General features: G+C 37.6%; 1 protein-coding gene across 3 annotated transcripts in view; it reads left to right on the top strand.

Moving 5' to 3' along the window:
* The window catches only part of HTR1E (5-hydroxytryptamine receptor 1E), a 97,492-nt gene that overhangs the window by 70,780 nt on the left and 9,346 nt on the right, over positions 1-17,366 (top strand). Inside the window, exon 1 of one of the 3 annotated variants that reach the window (XM_072142000.1) lies at positions 11,459-11,939. The exons of the other annotated variants lie outside the window; for them this stretch is intronic. The gene's annotated coding sequence lies outside the window, so the exon portion shown is untranslated. Of the gene's footprint in view, positions 1-11,458; positions 11,940-17,366 lie in introns of those variants that run through there. 3 annotated transcript variants of the gene reach the window in all.

The following is a 17,366-nucleotide window of genomic DNA, read 5'->3' as shown; positions in this document are numbered from 1 at the left end:
TGTTAATCTATTAAATCTATCTATTTGAGCTATTTCTCATAGTCTGGGAGTCCTTCATGTGTTTTTTTGCAAATTGCATGTGGGCTTTCATATGTCTTACACTAAGGAGAGACTTCCCTCAGCACACTGCGCCATAAAGCCTTGACTGGTGGCTGCCATAATAGTTGACTTTGTTGAACTTTCTCCCATCGCCCTACTGCATCTCTAGAGCTCAGCCACGGTTATCTTGTGGTTCTTTTTTACCTCTCTTTCACCAAGGCTCTTCTCCTACAATTGCTTAGTTTGGCTGGATGATCAGGTCGAAAAACAGTTGTGGTCGTCCCAAATATCTTCCATCTAAAGTTCCTTAGACCTCATGATTCTCATGTGCTCTGACATGCATTGTGAGCAGTGAGGTCTTCTATAGACAGGTGTGTGCCTTTCCTAATCAAGTCCAATCAGTTTAAACAAAAAGTGGACTCCAATAAAGCCGTGAAACCCTCTGAAGGATCAGAAGGAAATTGACAGCATGAATTAAATATTAATCTTCACAGCAAAAAGTCTGAATACTTATGACCATGTTATGTTTCAGTTTTTCATGTTTAATAAATTAGCAAAAATATCAACATTTCTATTTTTTTCTGTCAAGATGGGTGCAAATTGTACATTAATTAACCAAAAAAGTTTTTTTTTTCATCTTACCAATTGGCTGCAATGAAACAAAGAGTGAAAAAAGGGATCTGAATACTTACCGTACCCACTGTAAATGTTGCGGTTCTATTTACATTAACTGGTTTATTATGCTTCGGTTGTTAGCAAGAAAACATGTGAGCTGGATTTTCCTGTTTTGTTGCATATATTGTATCTGGGGATTAATAGATTTGTGTACTGTATACACCATCCAGTAGTAAGCAAAGGATATACTAACCAGTATTGATTAAAGTTAAAATGGAGTCAAAGTATTGATGATGTCAGGTACAAATAGTACAAGAAATCATGTATTTCCCACAAAAAATCACTAAAGGGTCTAATCCATACACAGTATGCCAAAAGTTGACAAAAGATTTGCCACACTACAACTTTACAGAGCTTTAGATTCCATATACAAGTTATTACCCTATCACCCAATGGTCAGTACTAGAGATGAGCAAAATGAACTTGATTCAGGAAAAATTGATTGCGAATCTGAATTTCCTGGTGAATTGCCATGCAGTTTTGACCTGTGTTTAATCCATATATCACATCTGGCAGATGTCAGAGTTATTGGGGGGTCGCTATTATCTTTATTTTATTTAACATATGCTACTACTGGGTCATTCTTATGGTCTCACATTAGTATTGATCTAGTGGTCAGTATACCCTTAAATTTATTTAAAATATACCACTGTATATAATCTGTAGTTAATATCTTGCACTTGCACTGAGATGATGTCGGGTTTACACAGGGGCGTAACTACGGCGGTATTCTGCAGTGTCAGGGGGTCGTGTCATTGGACCTGACACACTAAAGAATGGAGTATGTGGACCATTATATTAATGGAGATAGGCTACCCATCAGATTAATTAAAGTGGCTTTAGCCATTTAATAAATGTTATTATGGTCTACTTTCTGTCTAGAGTTTTATTTTCAAAAAGTTTAAAAATGCATAACCACGCCTCTTTTAGCTAACTTAGCTAGACAGCACTGTTTCAACCTGAATGAGTCTGATTGAGCACAGCCCAGGGAACTGGTTAGGGCTAGTGAGAGGCTTGTGACTAGGGTCGGGTAGTAAGAGTTCTCCTTACGGAGACTGCCAATTAAGGCCACCGTTTTGGCATGTGGAGTCTTATAGCCATGGGATTCTGGGAAAACATGCAAAGTTTTCCAGGATGGGATAAGAAAAACCATGCCTCTTTTAGCTACCTTGTAAGGCAGCTCCCTTGACATCAAGCATGACCTACAAGAGGCATGTGTACTGAGATGATCCAATCAGGTTGAAACAGTGCTTTCTACAGTTGGGAATCTATTTTTTCTGGAATAGATATACTATTTTGGTTTTAATCCCGCATCATGTCAAATGGCCATTTGTAGGTCGTGCTTGAAGTCCAGGGATCTGTGTGGTTTTCCTTATCCCATGCTGGAAAACTTTGCATATTTTTTGTAAAAAGTCTCAGCACATACACCAGCAAGGGACTGGAGTAACTGTAAGACCTTTTATGGGATGTCATGAATCTGGCTTTGCATGGTGTTGCACTAGCAGTATTTCTATGTTTAAACCAGAATCTTGAAGAGGTATAAATAGTCCGGTGAGACTAGTTAGCACTGAAAAGTCCCCAATTACCTCAATGCAACTTTTGGGGGCATTTTTTACACCAAAAAATCCCAGGAAAACCAATAATGAATAACTCCGAATATGATTAGAACATTGCACATCATCCACAGTACACAGCATGAGCAGGCAGCTTTGATAAGAAATGTTGAGGGGACAGCGGAGCGACAGGACTAGAAATCTCTCATCTTTAATTCCTGCCATGTACTTTCCCCATGTGGTCAGCAGCTACTGAGAGAGATATGTGTAAGTTTATAAATGTACACTCACCGGCCACTTTATTAGGTACACCATGCTAGTAACGGGTTGGACCCCCTTTTGCCTTCAGAACTGCCTCAATTCTTCGTGGCATAGATTCAACAAGGTGCTGGAAGCATTCTTCAGAGATTTTGGTCCATATTAACATGATGGCATCACACAGTTGCCGCAGATTTGTCGGCTACACATCCATGATGCAAATCTCCCGTTCCACCACATCCCAAAAATGCTCTATTAGATTGAGATCTGGTGACTGTGGAGGCCATTTGAGTACAGTGAACTCATTGTCATGTTCAAGAAACCAGTCTGAGATGATTCCAGCTTTATGACATGGCGCATTATCCTGCTGAAAGTAGCCATCAGATGTTGGGTACATTGTGGTCATAAAGGGATGGACATGGTCAGCAACAATACTCAGGTAGGCTGTGGCGTTGCAATGATGCTCAACTGGTACCAAGGGGACCAAAGAGTGCCAAGAAAATATTCCCCACACCATGACACCACCACCAGCCTGAACCGTTGATACAAGGCAGGATGGATCCATGCTTTCATGTTGTTGACGCCAAATTCTGACCCTACCATCCGAATGTCGCAGCAGAAATCGAGACTCATCAGACCAGGCAACGTTTTTCCAATCTTCTACTGTCCAATTTCGATGAGCTTGTGCAAATTGTAGCCTCAGTTTCCTGTTCTTAGCTGAAAGGAGTGGCACCCGGTGTGGTCTTCTGCTGCTGTAGCCCATCTGCCTCAAAGTTCGACGTACTGTGCGTTCAGAGATGCTCTTCTGCCTAACTTGGTTGTAACGGGTGGCGATTTGAGTCACTGTTGCCTTTCTATCAGCTCGAACTAGTCTGCCCATTCTCCTCTGACCTCTGGCATCAACAAAGCATTTCCGCCCACAGAACTGCCGCTCACTGGATGTTTTTTCTTTTTCGGACCATTCTCTGTAAACCCTAGAGATGGTTGTGCGTGAAAATCCCAGTAGATCAGCAGTTTCTGAAATACTCAGACCAGCCCTTCTGGCACCAACAACCATGCCACGTTCAAAGGCACTCAAATCACCTTTCTTCCCCATACTGATGCTCGGTTTGAACTGCAGGAGATTGTCTTGACCATGTCTACATGCCTAAATGCACCATGTTGCCGCCATGTGATTGGCTGATTAAAAATTAAGTGTTAACGAGCAGTTGGACAGGTGTACCTAATAAAGTGGCCGGTGAGTGTATATATCAGTGCATAAGTGTGCACATATGTGTGTAAGAGTGTACTCTGCACAATCTAACAGTGGCAATGTCCGCCTATGCAGGATGCAATATAATGTCAGCCTATGCAGTGTATTACAATAAACAAGTGATCAAATGATCACTTGTTCATGTCTCACCCTGGGACAAAATAAAACAGTAAAAAAAGTTTTACACAATATTTTAAAAAATTATTAAAAAGAATAAAACTTCCCTGAAATCCCATCCCATGGGATAATCAAATAAAACATAAAAAGGGAAAATCGCCAAAAGTAGCACAACATATTGGGTATCACCATGTCTGTAACAAACTAAAATAAAATTGTCACTGAACCTGTAAGGTGAATGCCATAAAATATGAAAAAAAACTCAAATTTTCATATTTGACCTCATAAAAACAGCATAAAAAGTGATCAAAAAGTAATATTTACCCCGGGATAATACTAAGAAAAAATCTAACTTGCCCTGCAAATAATAAGTTCTAAAAAGCTCTGTAAACAAAAAAATGTATATATGTTATGCCCATTTATACATGGTGATGCAAAAACAAGCAAATTTCTCAAAAAAATGTGTGGAATATTCTGCAAAGTTAACCACAAAAAAGCTATATAAATGGGGTAGCGCCACAATTGTGATGACCCATAGAATAAAGATAGCACATTATTATTATGGTGCAGTGAACGTCCAGCAAAGATTTTTTAAAAACCATAAGCTAGAATTACAGATTTTTGTAACCACCACCAAGAAAGTTAATACAATCTGTTTATTAGCTATTGAATCCCCCTGTTAATTGTGATGGTTTAATTTTTGGCCAAAATTAATGTATTGTCTAAAAAAATTACAGATTGTAAATTACACCTCCATTTTGTTTTAACCCCTGTAAAACATCTAAAGGGTTTTCACACCTTGAGGAGTGTAGTTTCTAAAATGGCATAATTTGCAGGGTTTTACTGCTATTTAGGCCTCTCCATGTCACTTAAAGTTGAGCAGGTGCCTCTAAATAAGGGTTTTGGCAATTTTCATAAAAATTTGAAAAATTGCACCCAAAATTCTGAACCTCCTAACAACCCAGAAAAGAAAGAGGATGCATAAAAAGCCACACCAATATAAAGCAGACATATGGGAAATGTTAGTTATAAAGTTACTAGTGTGCTATGACTATCTGCCTGAAAAACTGAAAATTTTGAACCTTGAAAATGAATAATTTTTACAAATTATTTTCCATTAGTTTCCATTTTTTTCATAACTAAACACAAAAGATATCATCAAAATTTTCTGTTACTTTGAAATATAATGTGTGACACGAAAACATTCTTAAAATCTCCTGGATATGTTAAAGAGTAACAAATGTATAACCTCCTATAATGACACAGGGCAAATTTAAAAAATCAGGCTTGGTCCTAAGACCTGAAGGGGTTAAATACTAATAAATAAAAGTTTACCATTTTTATTATATTTTGTGGTATGTTCTCTGTGTTAATAGAGTATATATGATCTAAAAGGGATATTATTTTAGTACTGTCTAGTTAATTATTTGCCCAATTTGTAAACAATAATTAATATGTTATTGTAATGTATGTGCTGGATATTAGGCAATTTGACAATATAGTTTCTAATACAGTGGGTTTAGTGGCACTTATTGATCTCTGTCACACCGCCTTGGGTGCAGCCACAAAGGGTCTTAACACCAAAAAGGGCCCCAATAAGAAAATTCGAAAAAAGTTTTTTGTGTATGTGGGCACGCTCAAAAACGGTCTCGGAAGTGAATCACAATATTTCAATATTTAATACCACATTCAAAGTATAGATAAAAAGTATGGATAAAAACATTCACAATGGTCTTGATATAATAACAGATGGTTGAATTACTACATGTACTGGAATTTAATTATTACTCGATAGCTCTGACAAATTTGAAGTGTGTATACACTTATGTGTTTACTGTAAACTTATGTGTTTACTGTGGACTGGTGTGTTCACTGTGAGCTGTAAACTTTTGTGTCCACTGTAAACTTATGTGTTTTACTGTAAACTTATATGTTCGCTGTAAACTTGTGTGTCCACCGTAAACCTATGTGTCTACTGTAAACTTATGTGTTTACTGCAAACTTATGTGCCCACTGTAAACTTATTTGTTTACTGTAAACTTTTGTGTCTACTGTAAACTTTTGTGTTTACTGTAAACTTATATGTTTACTGTGGATATCAGATAAAACAACGTTACACAAAAATCAATTGAACTTGCATATATGAAGAAATATTAAAATGTCCAAAAAGTAAAAGACAAAAAACAATAATCAATAATGAATGTCCAAAGTTGTGAGTCCTAAAAAATAAAAATAAAAAATAAAAAGTAAAAAGTAAAAGTCCAAAATCAAAAAGCGAAATTCAGCTTTGTATAGTAAATTGATATCCAGGAGGTTTTGCTATTTAAACAGGATGCAGGGCCCTACACCTGTAAAGACTCATATATATTTTCGCCTTTTTACGAGATTTAAAATAGAGGTATAGACACTCACGGTTGGTTGGCAACAATGGTTCTGATTGTCCTTAAAATTATGTTGCTGCTCTCGATGTGCCGGGGTGGAGAAAAAAAACAATCCAGATATCCACATATATTGTGGTTAGCGGCCTTCCACATGTAATGGAGTCTGTGGACGCCGTTTGAAAGCGTGATCTCAAGGCGTTGCGGGATGTTAGTCCACACGCATCCGCTAGACTGAATGGATCCTCCTCCTCCTAATCCAGATCGAGCGACTGAACTGTGTCGCAAATAGTGTGACTGTACTGTGTCACAGATGGTGCCGTGCTACTCACTGGGTGCGGTCGTGCTCGTCAATGGATGTAGTCTTTCAAGTTGAGGCTCCAAGTGGTGCACTTTAGTTTGTAAACTTTCTCAAGTGAGTGTCTTTTCTTTTCTTTTATAGGTGATATTGTTATTGCAAATGAGTCATAAAATCAGTAGCTAGACGCGTTTCGAAGCGTGATGCTTCTTCCTCAGTAGCTCTATATTTAAAACCTCCATGTTAGAACACTTCCTTAAATACCCCTTCCGGGCTCAAGAATTATCCGGTTTGGATTTTTCGGATTGGGTTAAGTTACAAAGACCTGACCTGGATCAATCTACTTTGATGTGTTTCAATTCTTTTTCGGATAATGCTGCATTGTTTCAATACATTAATTGAAAAGACCATAAGTCATAGACTAAAATTGTAAATATTCATGTTGGACAGACATATTAAATAAAAATGTCACCAAAAATATACACAGAATAATATACAGACACTAATGTAATAGTGTAAAATGGGAGTTTTTTTGGGGAAGAGGATTTTGTAACAATATTGCCCAAATTTCTATTTTGTCGACTAATCGATATAATCTTGTGTCCATAGTTTCAAAATATATGGAAGACACCATTCTCTGTAGGGTATTTTTATATATATATGTTTTTTGTGCACATAGTTCAGTGCAAAAGATACTTATAGATAATGAATAATATATGTATATATATGAAAAACGGTTGGGGGATTTTCATGAGTTTCATAATGGGTGGGGGAAGCTGGAAGGGGCCACATGTGCTGGTATACAGCCCGACTAATGTTGCCTGCGTTACGGCTGCCTCCATCCAATTTATAAAAAACCAAATATTTCAAGTTCTGCATTGAGACCCTTTGGTGCCATCGTGTCGAAGGTGAAAATGAATCTTGATTCCATTCTGGACATTTTAGCGATATAATCTCCACCCCTCCAGTCTTTTTTTACTGATTGTATCGCACAGAATTTTAATTGTGTTGTATCCATGTTGTGGGCTGTTTTGAAGTGTTTTGACAGAGTATGGGTTTCTAAACCTTTCTTAATATTCCTTAAATGTTCAGCGATTCTCTCTTTTAGGGGTCTGATCGTCCTTCCAATATACTGTTTTTGACAAGGGCATATTATCATGTAAATTACTCCACTACTGTTGCAAGTGAGGAGTTCATTAATGTTATGTATTGATTCATTGCTAGATGAAGTGACCTTTTGAGTGCGTTTCGTAAAAGTGGTTTTCTTACAACAAATACAATCTCCGCATCTAAAAAAGCCTTTTAAATTCAACCAGGTTTCATTTAAGGTTTTTGATTTGGTCTTGATAGAGGGAGCTATTTGAGAGCCTAAGTTGGGAGCTTTAGTGTAAATAATAGGTGGTTTCTCCGGTAAAAGTGTGTGGAGTGTTCTATCATTCTTCAAAATGTCCCAATGTTGGGTAATGATTTTCTGTAGTTTTTTGTATTGTGTGTTGTATGGAAAAATAATTTTACTTTGATTCTCTCGTGCGGTATCTAGTGGAGTTTCTTGTGAAAGTGGGATTTTTTCTTTGATCAAATCCTCTCTTTTTAATTGTCTCGCTTTTGTTAAAGCAGAGGATAGTATTGTAGTGGTGTAATTCTTTTCTTGAAACTGTACTGTTAACTGGTTAGCTTCTTCCTCAAATTTTTCAGTGGTCGTACAATTTCTCCTTAAGCGTCGATATTGACCAAAAGGTACATTTTCAAGCCATCTAGGAAGATGGCAACTATGTTTAGATATATAACTGTTTTTGGATGTGGGTTTTATGTATGTGCTGCATTCCAACTTGTTATCCACTATATCAATTTGCAAATCTAGAAACTCTACCTTTGTTTTGCTTATATTAGGTGAAAATTTCAAATTGTATGTATTTATGTTCAATGTTGAAATGAAATCATATAACTCTATCTCACTTCTGTCCCAAATCAGGATGATGTCATCTATGTATCGATGCCAGAGCACCAGGCCGTCGCCAAGCCTGCAATCTACAACTTGCTCCTCCCAATAAGCCATGAACAGATTGGCAAAGCTTGGCGCGAACCTGGTGCCCATGGCCGTACCGGATATCTGTAAATAAAAATCCCCTTCAAAGTAAAAATAATTATGTTCTAAGAGAAGACCACCACAAGTTTAGGGCTACACCAATACACTAATCTAAAACCGAAATCAAAATTTTTCCCACGGCAAGAAATGAGCAAAGAAATGACATCCTTTAAAATATCCTGCAAGAAAGATGTCAACAAGCTGAAACAAACAAATAAATATTCAAACCTAACTAAATCAGAACAACATTCATTAAAAATGTTACAGAAAAATAATGATTTAACTATACGTCCAGCAGACAAAGGGGGGGGGATTGTATTGCAAGACACCTCTGACTACAACATTGAATGTCTACGACAATTGAGAGACACGGACACATATCATAAACTTTTATGCGACCCCACTGACTCCTACACAGAACAATTAAACATTCTTGTCGACAAAGCTCTATCAGCACAAGTAATAACAGAAAAAGAACATAATTATATTTTACATAAACACTACAGAATACCCATTTTTTATTGTTTGCCTAAAATCCATAAAGACATGTTCAAACCCCCTGGAAGACCTATAGTTTCAGGCATAGGATCCCTAACAGCAAATCTTTCTCAATATATAGATCATTTCCTCCAAGCATATGTGAAAAAAACAAGAAGCTACCTGAAAGACACCACTCAAATCATAAGGATATTAGAAAATTTGGAGTGGAAACAAAATTGGACCATCGCAACATTAGATGTAAGTTCGTTATATACATGCATCAAACACGACTTAGGTGTTGAAGCGGTGGAACACCATTTGAGAAAAACAGTTTCCCTAAAAGACGAACAAATCAATTTTCTATTGGATTGTATCCGATTTATCTTAGAACATAATTATTTTTACTTTGAAGGGGATTTTTATTTACAGATATCCGGTACGGCCATGGGCACCAGGTTCGCGCCAAGCTTTGCCAATCTGTTCATGGCTTATTGGGAGGAGCAAGTTGTAGATTGCAGGCTTGGCGACGGCCTGGTGCTCTGGCATCGATACATAGATGACATCATCCTGATTTGGGACAGAAGTGAGATAGAGTTATATGATTTCATTTCAACATTGAACATAAATACATACAATTTGAAATTTTCACCTAATATAAGCAAAACAAAGGTAGAGTTTCTAGATTTGCAAATTGATATAGTGGATAACAAGTTGGAATGCAGCACATACATAAAACCCACATCCAAAAACAGTTATATATCTAAACATAGTTGCCATCTTCCTAGATGGCTTGAAAATGTACCTTTTGGTCAATATCGACGCTTAAGGAGAAATTGTACGACCACTGAAAAATTTGAGGAAGAAGCTAACCAGTTAACAGTACAGTTTCAAGAAAAGAATTACACCACTACAATACTATCCTCTGCTTTAACAAAAGCGAGACAATTAAAAAGAGAGGATTTGATCAAAGAAAAAATCCCACTTTCACAAGAAACTCCACTAGATACCGCACGAGAGAATCAAAGTAAAATTATTTTTCCATACAACACACAATACAAAAAACTACAGAAAATCATTACCCAACATTGGGACATTTTGAAGAATGATAGAACACTCCACACACTTTTACCGGAGAAACCACCTATTATTTACACTAAAGCTCCCAACTTAGGCTCTCAAATAGCTCCCTCTATCAAGACCAAATCAAAAACCTTAAATGAAACCTGGTTGAATTTAAAAGGCTTTTTTAGATGCGGAGATTGTATTTGTTGTAAGAAAACCACTTTTACGAAACGCACTCAAAAGGTCACTTCATCTAGCAATGAATCAATACATAACATTAATGAACTCCTCACTTGCAACAGTAGTGGAGTAATTTACATGATAATATGCCCTTGTCAAAAACAGTATATTGGAAGGACGATCAGACCCCTAAAAGAGAGAATCGCTGAACATTTAAGGAATATTAAGAAAGGTTTAGAAACCCATACTCTGTCAAAACACTTCAAAACAGCCCACAACATGGATACAACACAATTAAAATTCTGTGCGATACAATCAGTAAAAAAAGACTGGAGGGGTGGAGATTATATCGCTAAAATGTCCAGAATGGAATCAAGATTCATTTTCACCTTCGACACGATGGCACCAAAGGGTCTCAATGCAGAACTTGAAATATTTGGTTTTTTATAAATTGGATGGAGGCAGCCGTAACGCAGGCAACATTAGTCGGGCTGTATACCAGCACATGTGGCCCCTTCCAGCTTCCCCCACCCATTATGAAACTCATGAAAATCCCCCAACCGTTTTTCATATATATACATATATTATTCATTATCTATAAGTATCTTTTGCACTGAACTATGTGCACAAAAAACATATATATATAAAAATACCCTACAGAGAATGGTGTCTTCCATATATTTTGAAACTATGGACACAAGATTATATCGATTAGTCGACAAAATAGAAATTTGGGCAATATTGTTACAAAATCCTCTTCCCCAAAAAAACTCCCATTTTACACTATTACATTAGTGTCTGTATATTATTCTGTGTATATTTTTGGTGACATTTTTATTTAATATGTCTGTCCAACATGAATATTTACAATTTTAGTCTATGACTTATGGTCTTTTCAATTAATGTATTGAAACAATGCAGCATTATCCGAAAAAGAATTGAAACACATCAAAGTAGATTGATCCAGGTCAGGTCTTTGTAACTTAACCCAATCCGAAAAATCCAAACCGGATAATTCTTGAGCCCGGAAGGGGTATTTAAGGAAGTGTTCTAACATGGAGGTTTTAAATATAGAGCTACTGAGGAAGAAGCATCACGCTTCGAAACGCGTCTAGCTACTGATTTTATGACTCATTTGCAATAACAATATCACCTATAAAAGAAAAGAAAAGACACTCACTTGAGAAAGTTTACAAACTAAAGTGCACCACTTGGAGCCTCAACTTGAAAGACTACATCCATTGACGAGCACGACCGCACCCAGTGAGTAGCACGGCACCATCTGTGACACAGTACAGTCACACTATTTGCGACACAGTTCAGTCGCTCGATCTGGATTAGGAGGAGGAGGATCCATTCAGTCTAGCGGATGCGTGTGGACTAACATCCCGCAACGCCTTGAGATCACGCTTTCAAACGGCGTCCACAGACTCCATTACATGTGGAAGGCCGCTAACCACAATATATGTGGATATCTGGATTGTTTTTTTTCTCCACCCCGGCACATCGAGAGCAGCAACATAATTTTAAGGACAATCAGAACCATTGTTGCCAACCAACCGTGAGTGTCTATACCTCTATTTTAAATCTCGTAAAAAGGCGAAAATATATATGAGTCTTTACAGGTGTAGGGCCCTGCATCCTGTTTAAATAGCAAAACCTCCTGGATATCAATTTACTATACAAAGCTGAATTTCGCTTTTTGATTTTGGACTTTTACTTTTTACTTTTTATTTTTTATTTTTATTTTTTAGGACTCACAACTTTGGACATTCATTATTGATTATTGTTTTTTGTCTTTTACTTTTTGGACATTTTAATATTTCTTCATATATGCAAGTTCAATTGATTTTTGTGTAACGTTGTTTTATCTGATATCCACAGTAAACATATAAGTTTACAGTAAACACAAAAGTTTACAGTAGACACAAAAGTTTACAGTAAACAAATAAGTTTACAGTGGGCACATAAGTTTGCAGTAAACACATAAGTTTACAGTAGACACATAGGTTTACGGTGGACACACAAGTTTACAGCGAACATATAAGTTTACAGTAAAACACATAAGTTTACAGTGGACACAAAAGTTTACAGCTCACAGTGAACACACCAGTCCACAGTAAACACATAAGTTTACAGTAAACACATAAGTGTATACACACTTCAAATTTGTCAGAGCTATCGAGTAATAATTAAATTCCAGTACATGTAGTAATTCAACCATCTGTTATTATATCAAGACCATTGTGAATGTTTTTATCCATACTTTTTATCTATACTTTGAATGTGGTATTAAATATTGAAATATTGTGATTCACTTCCGAGACCGTTTTTGAGCGTGCCCACATACACAAAAAACTTTTTTCTAATTTGACAATATACATCTATTTACCCCTGCGCGTTGCAGCCTTTTTTCAGCCTTTTTTGGCTCCCCACCTTCAAAAGTCTTTTTTTTTCAATTTTCCATGTACAGAGCTGTATGAGGGCTTATTTTCCATGTAAGATTGTAAAATGTAAATTTACATTATTTATTATTTTATGCCGTGTACTGGGAAGGTGGAAAAAAAATCCAAATTATACGTCTACTTCATTCTTTGGTCTGGAATGATCTTGGTGATACAAATCTTATATAGGTTTTATTGTGTTTAATACATATTAATATTATAATATTGTGTTTTAAAAAATGAAAACAATGTGTACAAAAAAAAAATATTTTACCATCTTCTGACTAGTTTTTTTTTATACTAATACTACCATTTTGAGGACTGTGCAATCTTTCTTGATATGTAAAATGAAGCCACCTTTCTTTTACCTCATCAGCCAGATATTCCTGACCATAAAATAACCGCAGATGCATGGTCATGTGATCTCTAACTGTTCATAAGCAATCGCCCTGTCAGGATCTTAATCTTAGATTCATGAATTCTATCATTAGGTCCTTTGCACTTGAACAGGTAGAGATCACATGACCCTCCATTTGAGGCCATTTTATAGACAGGAACAGGGTCGGATTGTGGGCCCTATTGCCCACTCGTAAAATTGATTCTACTGCAACATATTACATGTATATTCTAAGGCCACATTTATAGAATGCATTTTCATAGCATTTTGAAAGGCACAAACATGCATCCCAAAACACATTAGTATTGATGATAATAAAAACATAGATGTATTTTGAGATATGTTTTGCAATGTATTTTAAAGCGCAATGCAAACACATAATGTAAATGCAGCTTAAGACCATGTGCACAAGATCCGTATGAATGCATTTTTTTGGACACATCTGGAGAATCTCCTCCTGGAATGTCTGTAGTTAGTTGTCAGTGAGGGGATTCCCCATACGTGCCTAAAATGTAATTCAATCTTATGAAAATGGATATAGGGTCCAGCAGTAGGTAGGATCTATTGAAGTAATCAGTCCCTTAGCCAGCTCCCATTGTGGCCCCTAACCTCCTCCTCATATTGTGGTTCCTCGTCTTCCCCTCATATTTTGGCCTCCTCACATCTCTCTCCCATATTGTGGCCTCTCATCTCTCTGTCTCATATTGTTACCTATCACCACCCCCTCATTTTGTAGTCCATCATGTTATGTAGCCTCTCATCCCCTCATATTCTGGCCTCTTCTCATCTCCCCCTCATATTTTGACCTCTCATCTCCTAGTCATATTGTGACCTCTCAACTCCCCATCATATTGTGGCCACCTTATATGGTGGCGCCTCATCGCCCCTTATCTCCCCCTGATATTATGACCTCTTATCTGCTCCTTTTATTGTGGCATCTCTCATCCCCCTTTCATATTGTTTCCTCTCATTTCCTCCTCATAGTGTGGTCCCTCATCTCCTCCTCATATTGTGGCCTCCTCTCATAGCCCTCTCATATTGTAATCTCTCACCTCCCCCTCATATTGTGGACCCTCTCATCTTCCCTCAAATTGTGACCTCTCACCTCCTGCTCATATTTGGGCCCTTTGTCTACCCCTCATATTGTGGCTTCTCTAACTCCCTCTCCTCTTATTGTGACCTCTAATTTCTTCCTCATACTGTGGACCCTTATCTCCCTCTCATATTGTAGCCTCCTCTCATTGCCCCCTCATATTGTGGCCTCTCATGTCCCACTCATATTGTGGGCCCTCTCATTTCCTCCTCATATTGTGATGTCTCACCTTCCCCATATATTGTATCCCACATTTCCTCCTATATTGCGACCTTTCATCTCCCCCTCATATTGTGGCCCCTCATCTCCCCCTCATATTGTGACCTTTCACCTCCACCTTATATAGTAGCCCCTTCTCATACCCTCCAAATTGTGGGTGCCTTCTCATATGCCCCATATTTTGGCCCCCTATAATATCCCCCATAATGTGAGCCCCCTTTCATATCTCACCATATTACAGGCCCCCTCTCATACCCTCCCATATTGTGGATCCTTTCTCATACTCTCCCATATTGTGGACCCCCTCTCATATACCACCATATTGTGGACTCTTTCTCATAACCTCCCACATTGGGAACTCCCTCTCATACCCTCCTATATTGTGGGTACCTATCCTTCCTCTTTTCCTTGTTTCAAATGAATTAAGAAAAAGATAACCACCACATACTAACCTGTCCCATTCCCAAGCACCTCTTCTCTGCCAGCAGTGCCAGCAGCACCCTATTCATCTGTTACTCAACTCTATCTGTTCCATCTCCGGACACAGAGAGAGTTAAAGTCCCGACATGCCTTGCACGGGGCGGAGTCAGCATGCATGTGGGGGCATATTGGTAAATTACATTATTTTATGCCCACCCCCACACACACATTACAAAAAATGTGGTAAAGTGGTTATCCCCTTTAATGAACAGAAACTTTAAAGTTTTTCATAACCCTATTTTGTATTTGGTTTGCTAGCATAAATATTTTAGTTGCTGTTTTTTTTTTATAACCTTGCTGTTCTTAAACAGGTTTTCCTATAACTGTCATCCAACCCCAATTCATGGGATAGCTGTTAAATGTCTAATTACTGGTGGGGTGTCTGATAGCAACTGTTCCTGTTTGCTACGCCAAATGTCTTTGTGTTCCACAAGTGCAATGGAGGTGTAATTTCATTAGTTTCACCCTTCTGCTTTTTGTTAAATTTATACTAAATATGGTTATGATTTTTTTGTCCTTCATGTTATTGCATTTTCACTGGCCAGTGAATTAATGAGGGACAGTTAGAGTAGATTGGCCCCTATTGCTATATGTAGCAAAGAGTGATTTGTAGATCAGGTTTCATTGAGGCAACTCAAACAGATACTAGGGGAACTTAGATGTTGCTTTCTATTTTATATGCTGCATAAATGTTAATGTTTCCGAATGACTTGATAATTATAGCATAGAAAAGATACTGACAGATGGCAAGTTAAAGACTTAAAGCTTCTACTGTCAAACTGATTTCTTCAATTTGCGTAAGCTTGCAGCCTAACAGGTTTCCCTATCAAGTTGCCATCTTTTGAATCTACATGTGTATGTTATAGAGAATATGCAATTTTAATTGTTCAAATTACATATGCATCAAGACATATTTTCTTATTTGCATACTCATTATATCCCTGCATCTGTATTTATGTTATCAATAACAGTGGTCCTAACTTTCAGCAATAATCTCTAAACGAATGTACTGTATGGCTCAGTTCACACTCACTTCACACTTCCGTTACAATCTCCATTTTTAAGAGAGTGTAACAGAAACTAAGGACAGCAGAACGACCTTCCATTAAAATCTGTTAAGCTAAAAAAATATGCTGTCTGCTGTTTCATAATGGAAGAGGAAACTAAACCTGCCGAATGCCCAAAACTGAGCCACTGTTATCAGAAGGGGATTATTTAGTGTTGCTTTGATTTGCTCCACTATTTTGTGATTTTTAAGGGGAACCTTTTGCCACATTTTCACCAATACAGATAGTGGCAAGTTCCTATAGAGCCATAAAAAACTATTTGACACCCTTCTTTTAGCTGTAAATTGTTTCCTTCAGACCCCCATAAAATCAGAGTTATAAACTTGCCTGGTATCTATGGATCTTTAGAGCGAGTCGATGGACATGGCCTAATGTCATGTGACCAGGGTGACATCATCACATGTCCTTTAGCCTCTTAACATTATTGTACCCCATGCACATATCTGACCGCTTAAAAATCACATTTTTTGTGCTGAAAAACTTGGCTTATACACGAGTATATACAGTAAGTTTATATCTGTTTTTATGTCTATTTATTTATTTGCATAAGTACATAAAGTTACATAGTTTAAACAGTTGAAAAAAGATGTCCATCAAGTACATCAAAGGAAGGGAAAGGATTGGATGAGGAAGGGATTTAGGGGAAACAATTCTATATAACAGTGATGGCAAACCTTTTGAAGATAGAGTGCCCAAAGCACAACCAAAACCCACTTACATATTGCAAAATGCCAACATGACAATTTAAGCAGTAACTTATTGATCCCTGCTGTATCACAGGTTTCAATCGTATTAGCATCATGAGTTCACTAATTCAATAGAAAGATCATAGAGAAATTTGGATTGTAGCTTCCCTCCATGGTCACCTGAAGAGGAAGAATTGGGGTTCCCAGAGCAGGAGATCCAACAATAATCTATCTCTATCCAGCCCTTCCTGCTCCTCCTGTAGCCCTGGCAGCCAAGGATGTCACTTTAAAATGGTGCTGAGCATGGCAAGTCCTGGGCTATATTGGACCGCAGGAGGAAGCCTTGAGTCTGGCAAACCCTGTGTGGGGTGAAGGCCTGAGTGCCCACAGAAAGAGCCCCGAGTGCCACTTCTGGCACCCGTGCCATAGGTTCGCCACCACTGCTATATAACATAACCGTCAATGTTATTTAGATGTAAAAATGCATGTAAACACTTCTTGAAGCGCTCTGCTGTCCCTACTGTGACCAACACCTGAAGTAGGCTATTCCACAGATTGACAGTTCTCATAGTAAAAAAGCCCAGTTGCCGCTGATGATTTAA

The sequence above is a fragment of the Engystomops pustulosus genome, chromosome 3, assembly GCF_040894005.1.
Source record: "Engystomops pustulosus chromosome 3, aEngPut4.maternal, whole genome shotgun sequence".
NCBI classification, from domain to species: Eukaryota; Metazoa; Chordata; class Amphibia; order Anura; family Leptodactylidae; genus Engystomops; species Engystomops pustulosus.
Note: the sequence above shows the minus strand (reverse complement) of the source record. Positions and strands in the feature narration are given on the sequence as shown.